Consider the following 22,793-nt stretch of genomic DNA (forward strand, 5'->3'; position numbering starts at 1 on the left):
TCGCTTTTCACTGCAAATTTATCCAAAAATGGTCTTAAAATTGTCTAGTCTTAGGGACGAAATTGTCATTTTGAGGTACTTTTTGGATTTTTGTATAAAGAAAGACTGTTTATGACAATAACTGTGTATCATGTCTCTCTGATGCATTGTTGCCGAATGTGATTTAATCAATACATTATTGGAGTTCATTAGGGGCTGTGCAATAATTATCAGCCCCCAGGGGTAAAATTTCGAACGGCTCGCCAAAAATCGCTTGCCCCCCCCTCTCGGCCCGCCAAAAATCGCTTGCCCCCCCCCCCCCTCTCGGCCCGCCAAAAATTCTTTGCCCCCCCCCCCCTTGAACATGCCAATTTTTTGGGATCCCAAATTCCAAACTTTGAAATTTAAATCTTTAAAGGTTGATGTTTGCATTTTTTCAGTTCCTCTTTTGGGTTCAAACAAAGTTTCTAACATTACTCAAGTTCGAGTATGCTCATTACTTGGAGTGTGCTGACATAAAAAATTTAGAAGCCTCATGGACAAAAATTAAAATTGGCTATCCCGCTAAAATGTGTCGTAAAAAAAGAGGTTTCTCTCCAGTGTGGGTCAGGTCTTATTGACCGTGTGAATCTTTTCATGCTTCCTTTTGTGTCCCAATTGGCTGAATGATTTGTTACAATAGCTACATTGATGAGGTTTCTCTCCTGTATGAATCATTTCATGTTGTTTCTTTTCACCCAGTGTGCGGAATGATTTGTTACAGTAGCTACATTGATAAGGTTTCTCTCCTGTGTGGATCTGTTCATGCTTATTCTTGTTTCCCAAGACACTGAATGATTTGTTGCAATAGCTACATTTATGGGGTTTCTCTCCTGTATGAATCCTTTCATGTCGTTTCTTTTCAAACGATCAGCCCCGGGGTAAAATTTCGAACGGCTCGCCAAAAATCGCACCCCCCCCTCTCGGCCCGTAAAAATCGCTTGCCCCCCCCCTCTCGCCCGCCAAAAATTCTTTGCCCCCCCCTTGAACATGCCAATTTTTTGGGATCCCAAATTCCAAACTTTGAATGGTCTAGATGTATGTTTGCGAGCGCAGCGCGCAGGAAGATTTGCATATTTAAGCGTTTCCGTACCGTTTTCCTAAGCCTTTTTAAAGCATTTTATTAAAAAGGTGTCCCGTGAATGCGTGCCAAAAATCGCTTCCCCCCCCCCTCTCGGCTTGCCTAAAAATTGTTTCCCCCCTTTCGGCTCCCCAAAAGTTTCTTGCCCCCCCCCCCCCCCATGTTACCCTCCCCAGGGCTCATAATTATTGCACAGCCCCTAATACTCAGGTGACAAAGTTGTCATAATTATCTCAACTACCCAATTATTCTGTAATTTACATTATTTCTGGTATACATTTGACCATGGACTACAAAAATGCATGACAAATAAGTGATTTAAGTATATTCCGGGATGGGTTGGGTGGGGATGTGCGGCTGGCAGACAAATGACTGGACTTTAAACCAAAATGTGACAAGAAAAATGACCTGAAATTATACCAATTTTGAAAAAAGAGGCCAATTTTGCTTTAAAAAAGCATTAAAAATTGGTACTTTTTGGAGAAAATTTATGAATAAACACCCTTTCTTCAACCATCAATAAACCAAAATGGCTGAAAATTCCCCGAATCTAAACTATGGCTGAAAATGCACTCAGAATCTGCTGCATATCCCATACCATCATTTCACTGAAACAAAGTTTCTGTATTTTCATTGCATAAAGAATTATATCAAAAGCATTAATTGTTGGAAGACAACATGAAATTATTAAAATGTTTCAATTGGGTGGACGAAGGGAAAAAACCATTATTGTCAACCCCTGAATTGCCTGCTATGAAATAAAACACTGTATGAAAACCAACACCAAATATTACTGAATCAGCCAATAAATTTCCTCTTTTGTGCATTCATTATACATTGGATTTCCCAGTGTACCCTCATTTTATGTAATTATTACTCAAACACATTTTAAAAGGCCTACTGCACACAACCCATAGGTAGGAACTCACCTTGCTTGTATTCCACAATGAACAGCACTGACGCAGCTCCAAAAGTAATTTAAATCTCAAAATTGCAGTTCATATTTGGTGTTTTCAGTGTTAACTATATAGTCTGCATTATACCAGTGAGATTGCTAGACATCTGGCTTCTTAATTTCAGCTGCAAGAAATGAAAGCTTTGAGACAGGGTTGCTAAAAACTTTCAGCCTGAATTGCTGCCAAATTGTAGAAAAGTCACCCAATTATTTTCTTAACCATTTGGGACATGAAACTACAGAATGTTGCAGGTGCCATTGTTAGAAAAATTGCCCAATTTTGTTCTTTTACCTTTGGTTTGCATGGGACAGTATGTGTTTGTATGTGTATTGTTTTACCTTTGGTTTGTATGTTACGTCTGTGGGAAAATCTTTAAAGAAATCGCCCAATTGGGCTACCAAATTGCAAGTTTGGCAATCCTGACTTCATATAATTATTTACTGTATAGAAAATTACCACCTATTTGTACCATGTGGCTCTATGCTTTGTTCTCTGTATTGGTTACCTACATGTATTTCAACTCTATCCAATATTATTGATTATTGATCTATTAAATACCCATTTTCCTATAGAGTGCTTACACATAATGCACAACCTGCAAGATCGAATATTGATTAAGTATTGGTGACTTTGCTGGGGGACTGATGCACTCATATAACCCATTCTACGGTCTATGGTGGGGGTCCTCTCGCTATTCTGAAGGTCCACCATTCCGAAGGTTCGCTATTCCGAAGGTTCACTTTTCCGAACGTGTAATTTTACCATTCGCTATTCCGAATGTAATTAAAGGTTCGTTATTCAGAAAAAACGGTTCTCTATTACGAAGGTTCTCTATTCCGTAAATTCCCAAAACACAAACATGTTCTCTATTTTGAAAATAGAAAGGTTCTCTATTCGAATATGAAAAAGGTTCTGTATTCGAATATTCAAATATGGGTTCTCTATTCGAAAAAGCGAATTAAGGTTCTTTATTCCAAAACAAGTCACCGTGTTCTCTACTCAGAATATGAAAAAGGTTCTCTATTCGAATACCAATTCCGCTTTACCAATGTGTCATGTGGTTTTTTTATCTTGATTACTTGTAAAGGTAAAGAACAGTTTGAGGTTTTTAACTGTGGAGTCTGCAATGTTTTGCATGTGAAGAACAATAGAAAATTAGCTACTTTGCATAACTTGCATATAAGGTAGTCACCTCACCGTCATCATGCATGGTCATCAAGTATTGCCAAAATTTTACCATTATGTAGGCCTACATCCAGTGCCGCCGACAAAGGGGGGTAACCGGGTGCGTTACCCCGGGGGCCTAGGGAGCCGTGAAAAGTGAAGAAAACATACCTTACTATGGGGCAGTAAAAGCAAAGAAAAGGGACCTCAGGGGCCCGTTAAAGGTAAAGAAAAGATAACTTGTAATAAGGCATATTTTCTTTGCGTTAGGGCCTACGGGCCAACAAAGATGTCTTTTCTTGTCAATTAGGCTTTTTACAGGCCCTCCGAGGTCTCTTCCATTAAGGTATCTTTTCTTTGCTTATTAAGCTGTTTTACATACTCACTAAGCTCTTTTCTTTCCTTTACGGGCCTCATTTGGAATAAAGAACCTTTTTTTCATATTCGGAGTAGAGAACACGATGACTTATTTCAGAATAAAGAACCTTCTTTCGTTTTCGGAATAGAGAACCCATTTTTAATATTTGGAATAGAGAACCTTTTCTGTTTTCGGAATAGAGAACCTTCGTAATAGAGAACCTTTTTAATTTTCGGAATAGTGAACTTTCGGAATAGCAAACCTTCGGAATAGCGAATCTTCGGAATAGCGAAGTTCGCCCCTATGGTGCACTGTACAGTAAGGGAACCTCTGGTTCATCGCATACTGGCCCTGAAAATGTTAAATTATTTCTACTTAGGCAAAGTAAAAATAAGCATGTTTTCATCCAGGTTTTCAACAAAAAAAAGAAGAGGGGCTTTTTAGTTTTTAATTTTTATTGTCAAAATGGCCGTCATTTAAAAAATATTTTATTGGTGTTTCCACTGCTGACAGACATGAAAGAGACATGCTGGGCATTAGAACTGTACAGTACATATTATGGTAATAGTGTTTTAATAGGTTTTTTTTTTTTGTAGGTTGTTTTTGTATAGGTTGTAAGTTGTATCACCTTGTTACCACCAAATAGTAAATTAAAATGTACACACAGTGCTTTGATTAACCTACAAAGGCTGGACCCTTTTAAAACAATTTGAAATTATTAAAGAAAAGTGGACACAAAGTTTGAAAAGTAGACCCCATATTTCCACCCAACTGAATGGTGACGTTCATATCGTATAGTAAATTCAATGTATATTTAGCATCTCCATTCACTATTTTTAAAAGAAAGAAAGAACAGTTTACCGGGAGTTTACCAATCCAATATGTTACAATTAAACAAGACAACAAATAAACAACTTGCTTATGGAGAGGAGTTTGTCCTCCACCACAATTGACTGACAGGGTTGCCAAAAAATTTCAGCCCAAAACGCGGCTCAAGTAATCAAAAAGTCGCACAATTTTCTCTTGACCATTGGTTTCTTTGGGACAGGAAACTATCAGTCACAGGAGCCAATGTTGAAAAGTTGCCCATTTTTTTTTCTTAACCCTTTGATTTCTATGGGACAGGAAATTGTCATAAGTCATGGGGAAAATCCTCAAAAGTTGCCCAATTGGGCTACCAAATAGCAGGTTTGGCAACCATGCTTGACTGACTTCAGCAAATGTCACTTAGTTTGACCTATTGACCTACTGTGCAAGGCTCCTATTCTCCAAAGAAGTGATGATGTAACCTGATTATTTACCATAGCAATAGATGAATACAATTTTTGAATATATCACCATGCACTATAAGCTGAGATGCAAAAGGGGGTGTTTTCAAAGTTCACCGACGAGCATGAGTACCCACGGAGTGCCAGAACTGGAGGTTGAATACAATACAGTTCTTTTCAAAGATACTAATCATTCTATAGATGAGTTGACTTCTGATGTCATTTCCATCGTTTTTTACCTGCCGGTATGCATGTGCATCATATTTTGTACAGGGCTTTTTAAAACCCCTGCCATATAACAATTAGGCTATTGAACAGTGTAGTGGTTGCATGGGGTTCACTCAAGCATATCGATATACCAGTCCTTTGCCTTTGTTGATAAACAATGAGGTCAACTCTTCTATAGAATTACTACCCAGGTCTTTATCCTTGTTCTTTGACATCTGTGGTTCAATGCATTCATGTAGGTACTGCATGAACGTTGTAGCGCAGGTCCAATATATTCAAAAATTGTATTCATCTATTCCTATGGTAGTTAATCTGATAATTACATCATTTTTATTGAAATAACAGTACCAGGCTGTTGACTGCAACTTGACTAACAACCAAAATAATAACTCTTTCATTAGTGAGGGTCTTACTACCATGGCTATCTCATATGTCAGCACAAATGGACTGTGTGAATCTTTTCATGCTTCCTTTTGTTACTCGAATTGCGGAATGATTTGGCACAATAGCTACATCGATAAGGTTTCTCTCCTGTATGAATCTTTTCATGCTGTTTTTTGTGTGGCAACTGTCCGAATGATTTGTTGCAATAGCTACATTTATGAGGTTTCTCTCCTGTATGAATCTTTTCATGGCGTTTCTTGTTACCCAATATGCTGAATGATTTTTTACAATAGCTACATTGATGAGGTTTCTCTCCTGTATGAATCATTTCATGCCGTTTCTTTTTCTCCAGTTGGCTGAATGATTTGTTGCAGTAGCTACACTGGTGTGGTTGATCTCCTGTGTGAATCATTTCATGTCGTTTCATGCTTCCCAAGATACCGAATGATTTGTTGCAATAGCTACATTGGTACGGTTTCTCTTTTGTATGAATCCTTTCATGTCGCTTCTTTTCAGTGGATGAGCGGAATGATTTGTAACAATAGCAACATTTATGAGGTGTCTCTCCTGTATGAATCATTTCATGTTGTTTCTTTCTACCTGAATCACATAATAATTTCATACAATAACTACATTGATAAAGTTTCTCTCCTGTGTGGGTCTTTTCATGCTTATTCTTGCTTGCCAATTGGCTAAATGATTTATTACAATAGCTACATTGATGAGGTTTCTCTCCTGTGTGAATCTTTTCATGCTGTTTCTTGTGTCCTATTTGATTGAATGACTTGTTACAATAGCTGCATTTATGAGATTTCTCTCCTGTATGAATCTTTTCATGTGTTTTCTTACTTCCCAAGTGACGGAATGATTAAAAAAAAAAAATACATTTATGTGGTTTCTCTCCTGTATGAATCAGTTCATGTTCTTTCTTGTTTCCCGATGTGCCAAATGATTTGTTGCAATAACTACATTTATAGCATTTCTCTCCTGTATGAACCATCTCATGCTGTTTCTTGTCTCCCAAACGGCGGAATGATTTGTTACAATAGCAACATTGATGAGATTTCTCTCCTGTATGAATCTTTTCATGTATTTTCTTTTCAACCAATGTGCTGAATGATTTGTCACAATGACTGCATTGATGAGGTTTCTCTCCTGTATGAATCATTTCATGCCGTTTCTTATGACTTGGTGATTGAAAAGCCTTGTTACAATAGCTGCATTGGTATTTTCTCTCTCCTGTGTGTGTCATTTCATGTTGTTTCTTGTCACACAATTTACTGAAGGACTTGGTACAATATCTACATCTGTATCTACCATCCTTTGAATGAGTAAATTCATGTTGGCACTTAGCGGATAAGGACTTGAACTTCTTGTCACAAAACTGACACAGAAACTTATCTTCATTCTTGCATTTCTTTGTTTCCTTGTGACATGAATCCCTCATTGATGGTTGGCAATCTTGAGATCTTCTCTTAGAAAGTCTTCTGATTTGTGGCTTCATACATCCAGCCTTTGGTTTCAGGTTTGGATTGCTGTACCAATAAGGCTTAATACTCAGCTCATGGTTGCGGAGATGGGATTTGTAACGAGGAATGTTGTCAATAAATCGTCTGGTGCAGTACTTGCATACTGGGTCCATTAGTAAATCCCATTGACGCTTGGGTCGAATCATGGTGTCTGAAATTATACACATATTGAGATGTTTCTGAGAATTATATTTTGTATTTTGGTACTGCTCGAGAGGCAACTCCAAATCCCAAAACTAGACCAGACAATGTGAGCTAATGTTACAAAAGTTAAGTGGCTTAAAACATTAGAAGTCAATCTTAAGTGTATGGTTTTAAAAGGTCTTGCATGGAACAAACTATTCAGAAAAATGATTCAGAAAAAGTATAGTTTAGTCTGCCTGCGACATATGGTTCTCTAATTCTAAGAAAAATGTCAAAGGTTGCTTTTCACTGCAAATTTATCCAAAAATGGTCTTAAAATTGTCTAGTCTTAGCAACGAAATTGTCATTTTGAGGTACTTTTTGGATTTTTGTATAAAGAAAGACTGTTTATGACAATAACTGTGTATCGTGTCTCTCTGATGCATTGTTGCCGAATGTGATTTAATCAATACATTATTGGAGTTCATTAGGGCTGTGCAATAATTATCAGCCCCGGGGTAAAATTTCGAACGGCTCGCCAAAAATCGCTTGCCCCCCCTCTCGGCCCGCCAAAAATCACCCCCCCCTCTCGGCCCGCCAAAAATTCTTTGCCCCCCCCCCCCCTTGAACATGCCAATTTTTTGGGATCCCAAATTCCAAACTTTGAATGGTCTAGATGTATGTTATGCAGCTTAGCTGAGCAGGAAAATTTGCATATTTAAGCGTTTCCGTACCGTTTTCCTAAGCCTTTTAAAGCATTTTATTAAAAAGGTGCCCGTGAATCGTGCCAAAAATCGCTTGCCCCCCTCTCTCGCTTGCCAAAATTGCTTGCCCCCCCCTTCGCTCTCGCCAAAATTTCTTGCCCCCCCCAATTTTACCCTCCCCAGGGCTCATAATTATTGCACAGCCCCTAATACTCAGGTGACAAAGTTGTCATAATTATCTCAACTACCCAATTATTCTGTAATTTACATTATTTCTGGTATACATTTGACCATGGACTACAAAAATGCATGACAAATAAGTGATTTAAGTATATTCCTGGGGATGGGTTGGGTGGGGATGTGCGGCTGGCAGACAAATGACTGGACTTTAAACCAAAATGTGACAAGAAAAATGACCTGAAATTATACCAATTTTGAAAAAAGAGGCCAATTTTGCTTTAAAAAAGCATTAAAAATTGGTACTTTTTGGAGAAAATTTATGAATAAACACCCTTTCTTCAACCATCAATAAACCAAAATGGCTGAAAATTCCCCGAATCTAAACTATGGCTGAAAATGCACTCAGAATCTGCTGCATATCCCATACCATCATTTCCACTGAAACAAAGTTTCTGTATTTTCACTGCATAAAGAATTATATCAAAAGCATTAATTGTTGGAAGACAACATGAAATTATTAAAATGTTTCAATTGCTGGGTGGACGAAGGGAAAAAACCATTATTGTCAACCCCTGAATTGCCTGCTATGAAATAAAACACTGAATGAAAACCAACACCAAATATTACTGAATCAGCCAATAAATTTCCTCTTTTGTGCATTCATTACAGTGTTGTAGGTCTCGAGACCAGGTCTCGGTCTCGAGACCATCTCGAGACCTTTTTGTAGTGTCTCGGTCTTTCGGATGTCAAGGTCTCGGTCTCGAACTCAAAAGTCTCGGTCTCGGACCTCAAAGTCTCGGTCTCGAACTTTTTTTGTTCGAGACCTGTCGAGACCTGAAGAAAAAGATATGATTTTCTGTTTTTGTTCATTATTTATTCCTTACCCTAAATTTCAATGAATGTTGAAGAAATTGTTAAGAATAAAGATACAGAAATCATTTTATAAGGTTATAAAAAGATATGAATGAATCATAAGTGAGCTTGTTCGGATGTGAGCTTCCAATTTCAGTTCATGATTAAACATATGTGGGCAGGTGGTGGAAGTGAGGATTCCACTTAACTTTTGCAAGGGGAACATTCTCCACAAAAGCAAAATAGATGAACAAATAGTTGCCCTGTGCAGTGTGCATCTTCTTTTCAGCACGAAAAACAAGTGTGTTTTTGGCCTAAATATGGTAAAATTGCTCAATTTTGCACGCTTCGCGCACTGTTGTTTCCAGCCCTTCACACACTAGCCTAATTTTGCCTCCACTATCGCCAACATTTTTGAAATTTTCCCAAAATTTGGAGAAAAATTGCAAAAATTAAGACAAAAGTGTTAACTGCAGGTCCAAATTTCTTGAACAGTTGGTACAATGATGGGTTCTCTTTTAAATTCTCAGCGGCACACCCCTACCCAAACCAAACTTGAGTATCCCAGGGGATTAAACCAAGGTCTCGGGTCTCGGTCTTGGTCTCGGAACTTAGAGGTCTCGGTCTCGGAAGGGGTGGTCTTGGTCTCGGAAGGTTTGGTCTCGGAAGGTTTGGTCTCGGTCTCGGTCTCGATCTCGGACGGGCAGGTCTTGGTCTCGGTCTCGGTCTCGGACATAGAGGTCTTGACTACAACACTGATTCATTATACATTGGATTTCCCAGTGTACCCTCATTTTATGTAATTATTACTCAAACACATTTTAAAAGGCCTACTGCACACAACCCATAGGTAGGAACTCACCTTGCTTGTATTCCACAATGAACAGCATGCAGCTCCAACAGTAATTTAACACTCAAAATTGTAGTTCATATTTGGTGTTTTCAATGTTAACTATACAGTCTGCATTATACCAGTGAGATTGCTAGACATCTGGCTTCTTAATTTCAGCTGCAAGAAATGAAAGCTTTGAGACAGGGTTGCTAAAAACTTTCAGCCTGAATTGCTGCCAAATTGTAGAAAAGTCACCCAATTATTTTCTTAACCATTTGGGACATGAAACTACAGAATGTTGCAGGTGCCATTGTTAGAAAAATTGCCCAATTTTGTTCTTTTACCTTTGGTTTGCATGGGACAGTATGTGTTTGTATGTGTATTGTTTTACCTTTGGTTTGTATGTTACGCCTGTGGGAAAATCTTTAAAGAAATCGCCCAATTGGGCTACCAAATTGCAAGTTTGGCAATCCTGACTTCATATAATTATTTACTGTATAGAAAATTGCCACCTATTTGTACCATGTGGCTCTATGCTTTGTTCTCTGTATTGGTTACCTACATGTATTTCAACTCTATCCAATATTATTGATTATTGATCTATTAAATACCCATTTTCCTATAGAGTGCTTACACATAATGCACAACCTGCAAGATCGAATATTGATCCAGTATCAGTGATGCCAACGCCGCGCCTTAGGCGCACAATTGGGCTACTTGGCGATCACTTGCCGCTACTCAAAAAAGCATGCCGCTACTTGTCTAAAATTGGGCTACTTTTGCCAGTCTCAGGCCACGGCACTAATTTGATGTATTTTCCTTTCCATTTAGCCGATTTATAAAGGTTTTGAGTCTTTGAAGCTCCAAATTGAAATTACAATGGGTTTTGTAACCATTTATTGATCGGTCAGTAACTTCCCAGTAAGTACCGGAAGTTTCAAAGTCAAGTGCTTTTCCGCCCAATTGGGTGTTTTTGCGTTCTAAATTCGGGTAAATCCGCCCAAATATCCGGTATTGGGCGCTTTTTTGGCAGCTTAAGAAAATTGGGCTACTCGAGAATCCTTTACCGCGGCCTGGCGAGTCAATGCGCCGCGCCTTGACGCTGAAAAGTTTTGGCAACACTGTCCAGTATTGGTGACTTTGCTGGTGGACTGATGCACTCATATAACCCATTTCAGGGTCTATGGTGGGGGTCCTCTCGCTATTCAAGGTCCACCATTCAAGGTTCGCTATTCGAAGGTTCACTTTTCGAACGTAATTTTACCATTCGCTATTCAATGTAATTAAAGGTTAGTTATTCAGAAAAACGGTTCTCTATTACGAAGGTTCTCTATTCCGTAAATTCCCAAAACACAAACATGTTCTCTATTTTGAAAATAGAAAGGTTCTCTATTCCGAATATGAAAAAGGTTCTGTATTCCGAATATTCAAATATGGGTTCTCTATTCCGAAAACGAATTAAGGTTCTAAATTCCAAAACAAGTCACCGTGTTCTCTACTCAGAATATGAAAAAAGGTTCTCTATTCCGAATACCAATTCTGCTTTACCAATGTGTCATGTGGTTTTTTTATCTTGATTACTTGTAAAGGTAAAGAACAGTTTGAGGTTTTTAACTGTGGAGTCTGCAATGTTTTGCATGTGAAGAACAATAGAAAATTAGCTACTTTGCATAACTTGCATATAAGGTAGTCACCTCACCGTCATCATGCATGGTCATCAAGTATTGCCAAAATTTTACCATTATGTAGGCCTACATCCAGTGCCGCCGACAAAGGGGGGTAACCGGGTGCGTTACCCCGGGGGCCTAGGGAGCCCGTGAAAAGTGAAGAAAACATACCTTACTATGGGGCAGTAAAAGCAAAGAAAAGGGACCTCAGGGGCCCGTTAAAGGTAAAGAAAAGATAACTTGTAATAAGGCATATTTTCTTTGCGTTAGGGCCTACGGGCCAACAAAGATGTCTTTTCTTGTCAATTAGGCCTAAGGAATCTCTTCTTTGCTTTTTACAGGCCCTCCGAGGTCTCTTCCATTAAGGTATCTTTTCTTTGCTTATTAAGCTGTTTTACATACTCACTAAGCTCTTTTCTTTCCTTTACGGGCCTCATTTCGGAATAAAGAACCTTTTTTCATATTCGGAGTAGAGAACACGGTGACTTATTTCAGAATAAAGAACCTTCTTTCGTTTTCGGAATAGAGAACCCATTTTTAATATTTGGAATAGAGAACCTTTTCTGTTTTCGGAATAGAGAACCTTCGTAATAGAGAACCTTTTTAATTTTCTGAATAGTGAACTTTCGGAATAGCAAACCTTCAGAATAGCGAATCTTCGGAATAGCGAAGTTCGCCCCTATGGTGCACTGTACAGTAAGGGAACCTCTGGTTCATCGCATACTGGCCCTGAAAATGTTAAATTATTTCTACTTAGGCAAAGTAAAATAAGCATGTTTTCATCCAGGTTTTCAAAAAAAAAAAAAAAGAAGAGGGGCTTTTTAGTTTTTAATTTTTATTGTCAAAATGGCCGTCATTTAAAAAATATTTTATTGGTGTTTCCACTGCTGACAGACATGAAAGAGACATGCTGGGCATTAGAACTGTACAGTACATATTATGGTAATAGTGTTTTAATAGTTTTTTTTTTGTGTAGGTTGTTTTTGTATAGGTTGTAAGTTGTATCACCTTGTTACCACCAAATAGTAAATTAAAATGTACACACAGTGCTTTGATTAACCTACAAAGGCTGGACCCTTTTAAAACAATTTGAAATTATTAAAGAAAAGTGGACACAAAGTTTGAAAAGTAGACCCCATATTTCCACCCAACTGAATGGTGATGTTCATATCGTATAGTAAATTCAATGTATATTGAGCATCTCCATTCACTATTTTTAAAAGAAAGAAAGAACAGTTTACCGGGAGTTTACCAATCCAATATTTTACAATTAAACAAGACAACAAATAAACAACTTGCTTATGGTGAGGAGTTTGTCCTCCACCACAATTGACTGACAGGGTTGCCAAAAAATTTCAGCCCAAAACGCAGCTCAAGTAATCAAAAAGTCGCACAATTTTCTCTTGACCATTGGTTTCTTTGGGACAGGAAACTATCAGTCACAGGAGCCAATGTTGAAAAGTTGCCCATTTTTTTTTCTTAACCCTTTGATTTCTATGGGACAGGAAATTGTCATAAGTCATGGGGAAAATCCTCAAAAGTTGCCCAATTGGGCTACCAAATAGCAGGTTTGGCAACCATGCTTGACTGACTTCAGCAAATGTCACTTAGTTTGACCTATTGACCTACTGTGCAAGGCTCCTATTCTCCAAAGAAGTGATGATGTAACCTGATTATTTACCATAGCAATAGATGAATACAATTTTTGAATATATCACCATGCACTATAAGCTGAGATGCAAAAGGGGGTGTTTTCAAAGTTCACCGACGAGCATGAGTACCCACGGAGTGCCAGAACTGGAGGTTGAATACAATACAGTTCTTTTCAAAGATACTAATCATTCTATAGATGAGTTGACTTCTGATGTCATTTCCATCGTTTTTTACCTGCCGGTATGCATGTGCATCATATTTTGTACAGGGCTTTTTAAAACCCCTGCCATATAACAATTAGGCTATTGAACAGTGTAGTGGTTGCATGGGGTTCACTCAAGCATATCGATATACCAGTCCCTTGCCTTTGTTGATAAACAATGAGGTCAACTCTTCTATAGAATTACTACCCAGGTCTTTATCCTTGTTCTTTGACATCTGTGGTTCAATGCATTCATGTAGGTACTGCATGAACGTTGTAGCGTATGCGATATATTCAAAAATTGTATTCATCTATTCCTATGGTAGTTAATCTGATAATTACATCATTTTTATTGAAATAACAGTACCAGGCTGTTGACTGCAACTTGACTAACAACCAAAATAATAACTCTTTCATTAGTGAGGGTCTTACTACCATGGCTATCTCATATGTCAGCACAAATGGACTGTGTGAATCTTTTCATGCTTCCTTTGTTACTCGAATTATGGAATGATTTGGCACAATAGCTACATCGATAAGGTTTCTCTCCTGTATGAATCTTTTCATGCTGTTTTTTGTGTGGCAACTGTCCGAATGATTTGTTGCAATAGCTACATTTATGAGGTTTCTCTCCTGTATGAATCTTTTCATGGCTTTCTTGTTACCCAATATGCTGAATGATTTTTTACAATAGCTACATTGATGAGGTTTCTCTCCTGTATGAATCATTTCATGCCGTTTCTTTTTCTCCAGTTGGCTGAATGATTTGTTGCAGTAGCTACACTGATGAGGTTGATCTCCTGTGTGAATCATTTCATGTCGCTTCATGCTTCCCAAGATACCGAATGATTTGTTGCAATAGCTACATTGGTACGGTTTCTTTTGTATGAATCCTTTCATGTCGCTTCTTTTCAGTGGATGAGCGGAATGATTTGTAACAATAGCAACATTTATGAGGTGTCTCTCCTGTATGAATCATTTCATGTTGTTTCTTTCTACCTGAATCACATAATAATTTCATACAATAACTACATTGATAAAGTTTCTCTCCTGTGTGGGTCTTTTCATGCTTATTCTTGCTTGCCAATTGGCTAAATGATTTATTACAATAGCTACATTGATGAGGTTTCTCTCCTGTGTGAATCTTTTCATGCTGTTTCTTGTGTCCTATTTGATTGAATGACTTGATACAATAGCTGCATTTATGAGATTTCTCTCCTGTATGAATCTTTTCATGTGTTTTCTTACTTCCCAAGTGACGGAATGATTTGTTGCAATAACTACATTTATGTGGTTTCTCTCCTGTATGAATCAGTTCATGTCTCTTTCTTTTTACCCGATGTGCGAAAAGATTTGTTGCAATAACTACATTTATAGCATTTCTCTCCTGTATGAACCATCTCATGCTGTTTCTTGTCTCCCAATCGGCGGAATGATTTGTTACAATAGCTACATTTATGAGATTTCTCTCCTGTATGAATCATTTCATGTATTTTCTTTTCAACCAATGAGCTGAATGGTTTGTCACAATGACTGCATTGATGAGGTTTCTCTCCTGTATGAATCATTTCATGCCGTTTCTTATGACTTGGTGATTGAAAAGCCTTGTTGCAATAGCTGCATTGGTATTTTCTCTCTCCTGTGTGTGTCATTTCATGTTGTTTCTTGTCCCTCAGTTTGCTGAAGGACTTGATACAATATCTACATCTGAATCTACCATCTTTTGAATGAGTGAATTCATGTTGGCACTTAGCAGATAAGGACTTGAACTTCTTGTCACAAAACTGACACAGAAACTTATCTTCATTCTTATGCTTTCTTTGTTTCCTTGTGACGTGAATCCTCATTGATGGTTGGCAATCTTGAGATCTTCTCTTAGAAAGTCTTCTGATTTGTGGCTTCACACATCCTGCCTTTGGTTTCAGGTTTGGATTGCTGTACCAATAAGGCTTAATACTCAGCTCATGGTTGCGGAGATGGGATTTGTAACGAGGAATGTTGTCAATAAATCGTCTGGTGCAGTACTTGCATACAGAGTCCAAATCCCTTTGACGCTTGGGTCGAATCATGGTGTCTGAAATTATACACAAATTGAGATGTTTCAGAGTTAGTATATTTTGTATATTGGTACTGTATGTGTATTATAGTCAGGCCCGTGAGCCAGGATTTTTATGGGGTGCTGATGTTGAAAAAGTGGATTTTTTTCCAAGGGGGAGCAATTTTGTGAAAATTTGTTTTTTTGACAAAAAAAGCTTTAAAAATTTGATTTTTTGCTCGCTACGCTCGCAAGTTCTTAAATTTACGGACTTTTTGTATATTTGTGCAAATTTGAGGGGGTGCATGGGTGCATTGCACCCCCTGGCTATGGCGCTGGTTATAATAGTACTAGGCTTGCGAGGCTCCCTCTAATCCCAGAACTAGACCAGACAATGTGAGCTAATGTTATAAAGTTCAGTGGCTTAAAAAATCACGAGGTCAATCGTCCAGGTTGTATGTTATCCAGTTGTAAAGTGTACAGCTTTAAAAGGTCATGATTAAAAAGGTTGAGATTAAGGCTTGGAACAAAGTTAGAACTAAAAAATGAGAGACTCATATTTTGAGTTTCGATTATTCAGTCTCAAATTTTGTGTTAATAATATCGAGTTTCAAGTAATACAAAAAAGAAGTATTTAAACAAACAAAACAAGCAATCACAAAACATATTCACTCGATACATGAAACTCAAAATTGAAAATTTGACACTCAAAATTTGATATTTGAGACTTGAAACTCGATATATTAGACTCGAAACTCGAAATATGAGACTCAAAACTTGAGTCTCGAAAATTGGACTCGAGACTAAAAGATGAGCAACACATGTTATAAATCAAGCCCTGAATTGCCCGCCGTGAAATGAAACGCTGTATGAAAAACAGCACCAAATGTTAATAATCGCCAAGATATACACTCTTTTGTGTATATCCCGTACATTATGTGTGTAGATATATGTGATGCGATCAAGCCAAATCAGTCGGAACTCGGCAATAATAAATTTTCAGTTTCTTACATGATAGTAAAAAGTATTTACAAAGCTGGATTTTGCAGAAAACCCCATTGAAATTAAACAAACAGTTCCCAAGATATGAGCAATTAAAGAGTTGTCAAAACAATAGGAAACAAAAGGAAATATTTGCTTTGTTTGGCTATATCTCAAAATCAATATTTCCGAGTTCCGACTGATTTTGCTTGATCGCATCACATATATCAAAAGTTAAACAAATTATGTCCTTTCATTAAATTTACCAGTGTACACTCATTTTATGTACCGTAATTATTTCTCAGACACATAGAAAGCCTACTGTTGCACGCAACCCATAGGTAGAAACTCACCTGAGATGAACAGCACACAGCTCCAATAGTAATTTACTCTCAAAAAGTTTAAGTTAGAGTTGAGGTTTTCAATGTTAACTATAATATAGTCTGCAATGTATACCATGTATACCAGTGAGATTGCTAGACATCTGGCTTAACTTAGTCTCAACTTAATGTAAGCTCGCAAGGGCAAGGACGCACGCACATGCATGATTGCCAAAAACTTTCAGCCTGAATTGCTGGCAAATTGTAGAAAAGCCACCCATTTATTTTCTTAACCATTTATGGGACATGAAATTAGCGAAGGTTGTGGGTGCCAATGTTTGAAAAATTGTCTAATTTTGTTCTTTGACCTTTGGTTTGTATGTGTCCGGTGTGTTTATATGTGTATTCTTTTACCTTTGTTTTGTATGTTAAGTCTGGTCTGTGGAACATTTTTCAAAGCCTAATTTGGCTACCAAATGGCCAGTTTGGCAATCCTGACTGGATTTGTATAATTTAATACTAGAAGGAAGATAGTCATCTATTTGTGTGCTTTGTTCTCTGTATTGGTTAACTATTTGAACTGCACAATGTATCCATTATTATTGACTATTGATCTATGAAATACCCATGGCCCATTGTGTGCTAACACAAAATGCACAACCTGCAAGATCAAATATGTGACCAGCTCCAACAAAACCCAGAACAAGTTGCCACTCCATATGTGAATTTGAACAGACATTCACAATCATTAAGTTACAGCCATTTTAATATTTGACATTTTTGGGTAAAATTTTGAGAAAATTAACAAAAAACATAATTTTAACCCTAAATAACTCATGAATGTGGCAAGTAAAATAGGGGAACTTTTTGGACATTAATTCAGACATATCTTTACTCTTGATTTGTTGTTTTCATGTAGTGCCCAAGAGGGGACTACGAAAGTGAAAGATAAATGCCCATGTCTCATGGTCTTATTCTTAATTGTTTTTGAAACAGGGATTTATTTCTGAGTAACTGCATTGGTAAAAAAAGACAAGTATGAAGAATCTGAACAAGTTTTATTTAGTGCCTTTTTTAATCAATACTGAAAAAGATATGAATATAAACATGTAGATAACAGTGTTTTACACGAGACATACTAGTCCTATGACAATTAAAAGACTACTTAACATGATTATTGAAATAGATCTTAAGAAGTTGTTATAAAGGTGTTTATCTTTGCATATTGCTTATAAACTTGATAAAATTAATGACTTGTTTGAAAGGTAAATATCAATCCTGAGGTAGGCTATGACCCTGTACACATTAGGTAATTTGCTTCATTCAACGAAGATTGAACGAAGATCCTCCAGCAAGTCATATCTCAAAACTGGCTTCAAAGACACCCCTGAAACTTCAATGTCTTGAATGAAAAGATGACATGTCTATGATCAACTTGATTACAATGCAACTAAACGAATATGCAGTTTTGAGGGCATTTACATCGCTTAAGTTTTCCAGATATTTTGAAACATTGTACAGTATTTTCAAAATGAAAGTGGAGAAAATTTATTGGTATGTCATTTTTGTTTACAGATTTTCAACAAACAAATCATTGTCAATCTCCTTGTGCAGTACTTGCATACAGAGTCCAAATCCCTTTGACGCTTGGATCAAATCATGGTGTCTGAAATTATACACAGATTTTCAGAGTAGTATATTTTGTATATTGGTACTGTACATGTGTGTTATAGTCTGGCCCATAGCCAGGATTTTTCCGGGGATTTTTTTATGGGGGATGCTGTTGTTGAATATGTTTCAGAGTAGTATATTTTGTATATTGGTACTGTACATGTGTGTTATAGTCTGGCCCATAGCCAGGATTTTTATGGGGGATGCTGTTGTTGAAAAAGTGGACTTTTTTCCAGGGGGGGGCAATTTTTTGAAAATTTGTCTTTCTTCCCCAAATTTAGACCTTTTTGACCAAAAAAAGCTGTAAAAATCAGATTTTTTGGCTCGCTATGCTCCTAAATTTTGGGACTTTTTTTTATATTTGTGTAAATTTGAGGGGGTGCATGGGTGCATTGCACCCCCTGGCTATGGCGCTGGTTATAATAGTACTAGGCTTGCGAGGCACCCTCTAATCCCAGAACTAGACCAGACAATGTGGGCTAATAATGTTATAAAGTTAAAAAGTCACGAGGTCAATCTTCCAGGTTGTATATGTTGTCCAGTTGTTAAAAGTGTACAGCTTTAAAAGGTCATGATTAAAAAGATTGAGATTAAGGCTTGGAACAAAGTTTAAACTATTCAGAAAAATGATTTCGAGTTATAGTACTAGGCTTGCGAGGCTAGCCCTACCGCAGGGCCTTTTTTTTTATATTACACATTATATACACCATGCTATATACTGAGAACTGCTAAAAACCCAGTGACAGCTCACAACCCACTAACCGCTGTCCCCGAGATAAAAGGGAATTAGCAGTCACTGGCAGCAGCTCTCTAAACATAGCCAGGTTTTATGCATGCATGGTTTTGGATCACCACAGTCAAAAGGCCCTATACTAGTAGGGCTATGCGAGGCACCCCCTAATCCCAGAACTAGACCAGACAATGTGGGCTAATGTTATAAAGTTAAGTGGCTTAAAAAGTCACGAGGTCAATCTTCCAGGTTGTATATGTTGTCCAGTTGTTAAAAGTGTACAGCTTTAAAAGGTCATGATTATAAATATTGAGATTAAGGCTTGGAACAAAGTTTAAACTATTCAGAAAAATGATTTCGAGTTTCAAGTCTCAAATTTCGAGTATCGAGTGTCAAATTTTGAGTTTACAATATCGAGTTTTGAGTCTCTACTTTCAAGTTTCGAGACTCATATTTTGAGTTTCGATTTAATAATATCGAGTTTCAAGTAATACAAAAAAAAAGTATTTAAAAAAAAACAAGCAATCACAAACATATTCACAAAATTTGAGACTCGAAACTCGATATTATAAACTCGAAACTCAAAATTTGACACTCAAAACTTGAAATTTGAAACTCGAAACTCGATATATTAGACTTGAAACTCGAAATATGAGACTCAAAACTCGATATATTAGACTTGAAACTCGAAATATGAGACTCAAAACTTGAGTCTTGAAAATTGGACTCGAGACTCAAAGATGAGCAACACATGTTATAAATCAAGCCCTGAATTGCCTACTGTGAAATGAAACGCTGTATGAAAAACAGAACCAAATGTTAATAAATCAGCCAAGATACACTCTTTTGTGTATAAATTATGTGTGTAGAGACACACTGTTGAACAAATTATGTCCCTTCATTAAATTTCCCAGTGCACCGTTATTTTATGTAATTATTTCTCAGACACGTAGCAAAAGGCCTGCTGTTGCACACAACCCATAGGTAGAAACTCACCTGAGATGACAGCACACAGTCCAGGCACACAGCTCGGGCACACAGCTCCAATAGTTATTAACTCTCAAAAAGTTACAGTTTAAGTTAGAGTTAACTATTATAGTCTGCAATATATACCAGTGAGGTTGCTACACATCTGGCTTCTTAAATTTCAGCTCTAGAAAACTTATGTAAGCTTGCATGTACATGCAGGGTTGCCAAAAACGTTTAGCCTGAATTGCTGGCAAATTGTACAAAAGTCACCCAATTATTTTCTTAAACCATTATCTGACCCGTTCTGACAAAACCAGGAACAAATTGTACACAGGATTGAATAGGGATTATTATAGTTCAACTGTTATTTATTTATTGATTAATTAATTAAACCTCTTTTTAATAAGTACTTACAATTGGTAATCGGTGATCGAATCGGCAGATCAAAGAGGGAATTGATCGGTCAATCGGCCGATTCAGATAAGGACCTGATCGGTCAGACACTAACAAAAACATGTCTGGTGACTTGTTCGTTCCAGGTTTTGTTGGAGCTGGTCACATATGGGACATGAAATTAGCGGGTGCAAATGTTCGAAAAATTGCCTAATTTTGTTCTTTTACCTTTGGTTTGTATGCATCAGTATGTGTTTGTATGTGACTTCTTTTACCTTTGGTTTGTATGTTAAGTCTGTGGTCTGTGGAAAAATTTTTTAAAGCCCAATTGAGCTACCAAATTGCGAGTTTGGCAATCCTGACGTTAGATGATTAACTCCTGGAAGGAAGATTGCTATCTTTTGTGGCTATTGAGTGCATGGCTATTATGTGCTTTGTTCTCTGTATTGGTTAACTATTTGAACTGCACAATGTATCCATTATTATTGACTATTGATCTGTGAAATACCCGGTTTTCCATAGTGTGCTTGCTTGCACATATATGCACAACCTGCAAGGTCAAATGTGACACAGGGTTGCCAAACCCGCGATTTGGTAGCCCAATTGGGCGACTTTTGAAGATTTTCCCCGCGACTTTTGACAATTTCCGGTCCCATAGAAACCTATGGTTAAGAAAAAAATTGGGCGATTTTTCAACATTGGCTCCCATGACTTCCGCTAGTTTCCTGCCCCATAGAAACCAATGGTAAAGTGAAAAATTGGGCGACTTTTCGATTATTTGATCCGCGATTCGGGCTGAAATCTTTTGGCAACCCTGATGTGACATGGTACTTTTTAGTATATTGAAAGCAGACACTTTTGGGCAGGATCGTAAATGGAGAAATAGCCAAAAATCTGCCCGGAGATGATTTTTTAACAATTTGGGTTTGTTGCAAATTTGTAATGCTTTCAGATCAGAATATAATGGCATCTGGTATTTTTTGAGACATTTTTCAAGGTAATTCCTACTCTCAACATTGTCAGTAATATTTTAAAAGGCTGATATCTCAATATCCTAAACACCATAACTTACAAACTTTTAAGTTTAAAATATTTTTGCTTAGGAATGTCCAATTTCATTGGGGAAAACGGCGTTGTGGAGCAAAATATCTCTACATGTATATTTAAGATATGTAAAAATCCCAAAATTGATAACCTGCCCAAAAGTGTCTGTTTTTGACATGGCACGTCACAAATATTGATTACAGTATTGGTGATTTTGCTGGGGGGGAAACAATGCACTGTGCACTCACAGAACCCTGGAACAGGGTCTATGGGGGGTCTATGGTGCACTGCACTGTGCAATAGGGGAAACTGGCCCTGAAAATGTTGAATTATTTCTACCTATGCCTAGTAAAAAAAATGCATGTTTTCATCCAGGTTTTCTAAAAAAAAAGAGGAGGGGTCTTTTTAATTTTAATTTTCAAAATGGCCGCCATTTATTTCCAACAACTATTGGTCACGGTTTTCCAATGTTTAAAGACATGAAAGAGACACATGCTGGGCAATAGAACTGAATATATTATGGGAAATACAGTGTTTTTGTTTGTTGTGTAACACCATATTACCACCAAATAGTAAATTAAAATGTACGCACAGCTCATATCCCTGAATTAACCTATGCAGTTAAGGAGTCTATATTAAACATTTAAATGTTCGGGAGCAGTTTACGAGGCCGGTCGACTGCATATCCGTCAGTACACACTTTTCAATACGGAATAAATGCTAATCTCATTGTGACATCATCCAAGCAGCAAAGTTCATTCCCATGAAAAAACGTATATTGACGGATATACAGTTTACCGTTCTGTTACACATAGAAAATTAGCTAAATGTGTAAATGTAATTTTTTTTTTTAATTTCAATTTCTTTTTGGCCAAAAGAAAGTATTGAAGTTCAAAAACAAGTTAACAGTGGTGATAACAAATGATGGACCCTTTTAAGGGATCAGATAGCAATGTTTGCACAGTATTTTCCGTGGGACATGAGAGCACATCAGACACATCAAATTGAGTTCTGAATACGAGGATTGTCCTGATGATATAAAATATATTTTTGATATTTAATAGTCCTCAAAGTAAACTTTATGAATCTAATGATATGTAAAAAGTGGGCGTAGCCAGTTTATCCCATTTCTGGTTGTTGAGAAGTACTTCGGTGGGATATCTGCGTGGGAGCCCCAGAATGATTTTACCAGCTGCAATGCTGCATTTTGAAGTTTATCAAGTCTACTGAGGGATGTCAGGGGGGGGGGCACTCACATGTAAAGGTGGTACGGGTATGTGCGGCGGTCAAGGGTCCCTTTTTCAGGCTCTCCGGCAGTTCCTTAACCCTAACCCTACCCATGGTTTTTTTTGCTATCGGAAGGGAAAGAAGAAACGAAAAAGGAGAGAAGATGAAGAGAAAAGTCACTTGGCACCCCCGGGATTCGAACCTCGGACCCCTCGCATGCCACG

General features: G+C 37.5%; 1 protein-coding gene across 1 annotated transcript in view; it reads left to right on the top strand.

Annotated features, from left to right (window-relative positions):
- The window catches only part of LOC140152403 (ral GTPase-activating protein subunit alpha-1-like), a 210,080-nt gene that overhangs the window by 156,394 nt on the left and 30,893 nt on the right, over positions 1 to 22,793 (top strand). The gene's annotated exons all lie outside the window — the stretch shown is intronic.

The sequence above is a fragment of the Amphiura filiformis genome, chromosome 5 (genome assembly GCF_039555335.1).
Source record: "Amphiura filiformis chromosome 5, Afil_fr2py, whole genome shotgun sequence".
Classification (NCBI taxonomy): Eukaryota; Metazoa; Echinodermata; class Ophiuroidea; order Amphilepidida; family Amphiuridae; genus Amphiura; species Amphiura filiformis.